Source organism: Silene latifolia, chromosome 3, assembly GCF_048544455.1.
Source record: "Silene latifolia isolate original U9 population chromosome 3, ASM4854445v1, whole genome shotgun sequence".
NCBI classification, from domain to species: Eukaryota; Viridiplantae; Streptophyta; class Magnoliopsida; order Caryophyllales; family Caryophyllaceae; genus Silene; species Silene latifolia.
The window spans coordinates 106,495,166-106,499,966 of record NC_133528.1 but is presented as its reverse complement, the minus strand read 5'-3'; the positions used below and the strand labels follow the sequence as shown (position 1 = coordinate 106,499,966).

At 33.0% G+C, this 4,801-nt stretch overlaps 1 non-coding gene across 1 annotated transcript; it reads left to right on the top strand.

The window, feature by feature from the left end:
- The first annotated feature begins 3,939 nt into the window (after window positions 1-3,939).
- LOC141650167 (small nucleolar RNA R71) lies at window positions 3,940-4,046 on the top strand. The gene has a single exon (XR_012546217.1). It is a non-coding gene; the product is annotated as a small nucleolar RNA R71 (small nucleolar RNA).
- Window positions 4,047-4,801: the final 755 nt, after the last annotated feature.

Sequence of the window (4,801 nt, the reverse complement as noted above, 5' to 3'; positions counted from 1 at the left end):
CAAGGGGACGGTGTGGCCGATGAAACCCTTATCGAAAAACTTTTGTCGAGTTCAATCCAAATTTCGAATAAATGTGTCCATGATCCAAACCCACATTAACTTGGGCACGGTGTGGCCGATGAAACCCTCATCAACATGAATTCGGTGGATTGACATTTATCACCCACTTCCCCTACGTAACAAGGTTTGTACCCCGGTGTGGCCGAGTGCACTCCCTCACGAAATAGGTTTTCATGGTTTCTACTATTTGGTAAGGCTATATCTCAATTGATTGTTTTAGCGAGAGGTCATGTCAATTTATTATCTATCACGTTTTAAGTGAACTAAAGCGGTGAACTACGATAATTCTAATTGACACGGTCGATGGACTCGATTAGAACGATGCATGTTTTAGTTATGGCGATTTAGCGATGCATGCGACATAAATAAAATGCAAAACATAAAAAAAAATCCTAGTATGGCCTTCCTAGAAATAGAAAACTGTTTAACTATTACATATTCGGAAACCAACTCCATTGGTCCCTTGAACTTCGGTTATGGCACGCATCTCGAGGTAACACCGTCTTTATGTATCGCCATCTTTAGGAAATTCGTCTTTAGGAACTCCGGAATGAATTAAAATTACATAATGAATTACATAATTCCTATTATACATTTGTAACTATAATAAAATAAATCTATTAAATTACAAGACGGTGATATGAGATCACATTAAAAATTACAACCGAATCGATATTCCCATACATTTCGGGTAATACCAATTAAAACTAAGGCCATACTAAGCAAAATTACATAATTCAAAAATTATATAAATAAAAGAAATTCAACAATTGAAATATGCAGCATTATAATATGTATGAACATGCCCAATTTTATGCTAAATCGCCTTTAAATTTGCCAATATCATATATTACTTGGTTTTTACGGATTTGCGTGATTTTAACATTTTACAATCACCAAAAATACATAAATTCATATTTATGCATAAGTTAATTACCCTAACTGTTTAGGACTCAAAATTTAGTCTTCACTAATAATTTGACCATAATTAACTCATATTTGTTCATAATGGACTTAAAATTATAATAAAATGCTATAAACTTCAAATAAATCATAAAAATTTCAAATAAATTCAAAATTTGAAATTTAAACTTATGAACATTCTGGAAAAATACCATGACACTCATAATGTTCAAAAACTTAGGTTAAAAAATTTCGAAATTTATCCGGAAAAACAATGTTGCGGTTTATCGATTTAAACTAAAATAATCATAAAAACATGAGAAAAATTATTTTCACCAACTTTTCAATTTTAGATCTGAAAAAGATAATAAAAAGCAACATGTGACGTTTTTCCTTAGTCATGAAGCATGTTTTAGCAATATTCACTAATTAAGTCACTATTTATGCTATTTTTCTTCAAAAATCCATAAATCATGCATAAAGACTTCAATATAGCCAATTATTTTACACACATCTTGTAAAATTGCATGTGACAACATACTAAATTTATATGACCAGAATCGAAATTTATCTCATATTAACCTATTTTTCACCAAAAACGAATTTAATAATGAAAAATTCATTTTTCGAGCATAAAAACTCATAAAATTATGAAACTTTCCAGATCATCTAATAATAATATATGTGAAAACATATCCAAAAAGAACTGGAAAATTCGAAGTTTAGCTAATTTTCGTCCAAAAATGGCATTTTTATCATAAAAATCACATTTTAATGCCAATATTATATAATATGAACAGTAAAATCCGTAAATTAACCAAAAATCCTAAAAATCATTTTAGGACCAGAAACTTATCATGCATGAATTAATTTCGTGATATATCATAATAACACAAATTCATAAGTTTTATATGTTAATCGTATAACTCGGAAAAACTATAACCGATTTGCATGCAAACAACCATTGCTCTGATACCAATTGAAGGAAAGGTAGATCTTTATACCTAACAACATACTCATATATGTATAATTTAATTTGTCATAAAATTAACTAATGATCTTATGCATGCAAACAAAAGATATAATAGAGGAGAAATCATGTTCTTACATTGATATTCGGTATATATGGGCACAAAAGAGTTCTCCTTCTCTTTTGTTCTTGAGCTATCCTTAATGGAAGAACAAAGACCCAAGACCCAAGTGTAGGATCTCTCCCAAGGCTTTATACCCAAAGCTTTCTCTTAATCTAAATTAATATTATGAATACTAGACAATATTAATTCTTTGCATGAAAAATTGACCAAAAATATGGTATATTTTTGGCTCTCCAATGTCACGTAGAAGAGTAGAAGATTAGGAAGCTATTTCTTGCACAAAACACTTTTGTTTTTTCAGCATGCCTTTGAATGAATGATGGCATGTATATTTAATGGCAAAGGTAGGCCAAAGGTAGGCAAAAAGGAGAGAAAAGCATTGTCCTTTGAATTCTTCAAACCGTGTGAAGAAGTAGAAGAGCCAAGGCTTTTGGTCTTTTAATTTTCAGCACTTATAATAATATGGTTACCATATTATTTTTGTCAATTTGTCAATATGTTACATGTCACATGTCACATAAAATTGCTATGTATTTTTAACACATTTAAAAATCAACGTATTAATAAAAATACGTCATATACAAAAATCGACTTAGTAATTCATAATTACTTGTGCCAAAATCTTTTACCAATTATAAATCACAACAACTTGTATTTATAATAATTCATTCAATTTCAATTGTTTCCTTAAACAATAATTTCATCTGAGTAAAGATACAATTCGATTACTCAGACCGTATCTCATCTAAATGAGACACGTAAATTTTACTTCCAAAATCGTCCGTCAATTTTCAAGTAATTTAATTAACTCGTAACATTATACGATTAATTAAATAATCAATTAAGAGTGTTGCCCTATAGGTATGACCTAGGGGATCAACTGATCACCACCGTCGCACGACAGTAATGTCAAACTCTAGTCAGCCAATCATTACCGATATGTGTGGACCAGTTGACAGTAAAAATACTTCCCAAATGTATTCTTTAAAATGAGATTTAATAATGATATTTAAATCATATGATCGCACTGTTGTTGAGGACACATTTCCCAACACCTTGAGGCGGTAATTGGCCCTTTTGTCTTTGAGATCTAGAAGATGCTAATTGAGTCATTTGAGATTCTAACATTTTGGTGTGGGCAAGTATGTTGTTGATGGTGGTTTCTTTAGCTTGGCTATCGTTTTGCATTTGGGTGAAGGATTCTTGTTTGTTCTTTTGTATTTGGAGGACCGCTTTTTGAACATCAAAGCTTTGGTCATTAGATTGGTTGTAGGAAGGTTGATTTTGATATCCTTGGCTTTGGTTGAAAAAGGGTCTTTGAGCTTGATTTCTCATTGGAGGTGGGGTGTATTTTGGTTGGGGGTTTTGGACATTTTGGCTTTTGTATGAAAGATTTGGATGGAATTTGGTATTCTCATTATAGTAGTTGGAATCAGGGGTGTCATTCTTGTATGCTTGGAAAGCATTCACTTGTTCATTTGTTCCCCTACATTCATTTTGATCATGTCCCAAGGTTCCACAACTTTCACATACTCCATTTGGAATTAAGGATGATGCCACCATAGCATTGACATGTTGTTTGGGTGATTTGGAAGCTTCATCAAGCTTAGCTATAGCGTTTTCAAACTTCAAATTGATGGTGTCGATATGAGCACTTAGTTGAGCACCCAATTGGGTGATGGAATCTACCTCATGCTTTCCTCCTCTAGTGGCCTTTCGAGGCCTACTATATTGGAAATTATGAACCGCCATCTCTTCGATTTTGGCCGATGTTTGATTGTCATCAACTTCGGTAAACCTCCCATTGGATCCTATATTAAGCACATTGCGTGAGTCTTCATATAAGCCATTCCAAAATTGTTGAATAAGGAACCACTCACTAAGTCCATGGTGTGGACAAAAACGACAAGTTTCCTTAAATCTCTCTCATGCTTCATATAATGATTCCTCATCCCTTTGCTTGAACCCGGTGATTTGGGCTCTCAACATATTTTTTTTCTCTGGAGGGTAGAATTTCTTGTAGAAGGCAAGTGATAAATTCTTCCATCAATCAATACCAAGGGTAGCCTTGTCTAGGCTCTTCAACCATTACTTTGCAGTACCGATTAAAGAAAAAGGAAACAATACCCATCGGATTTGGTCTTGAGTAACTCCGGTATGAGAAATTACATCACAATAGTCGCATAAAGTCTCCATATGTAAATGAGGATCTTCACTAGGTATCCCTCCAAATTGAGTTCTCTCAACTAATTGTATGAATGCGGATTTGGCAATGAAATTACCGGTTAAATGTGGTGGTGTAGGAGTACCGTTTGGTAGGTTCTCCTCGGTTGGTACGGAATGAGATGAAAATTTAGGCATTGTAGGTTGATTTTGTGGTTGGTTTAGAATTGGGTTATCCTCTCCTTCTCTTGCAAAAGGGTTGACAAACTCAATGTTATTTGGTTGAATGTCCACAATCTCTCCAATACTTACAACTCTTGAAGCACCTCTAGCAACTCTTCTATTGTTGGTTAAGGTCCTTTCAATCTCGAAATCAATTGGTAATAAATTATCTTGTGATCTCCTAGTCATGCAAAATATCAAATGATGTAAAAATAATCACGAATTTTGTGTTAGTTTATGATTAATGAAAATACGCAGCGAAATTAATGTGTTTTTGGTGTTTTTTTTATGTATAAGTAACGAAAACAAAAAGGATATGGATTAGTTGTGATAATCTCGCAAGACCCCTCAACTAAAAC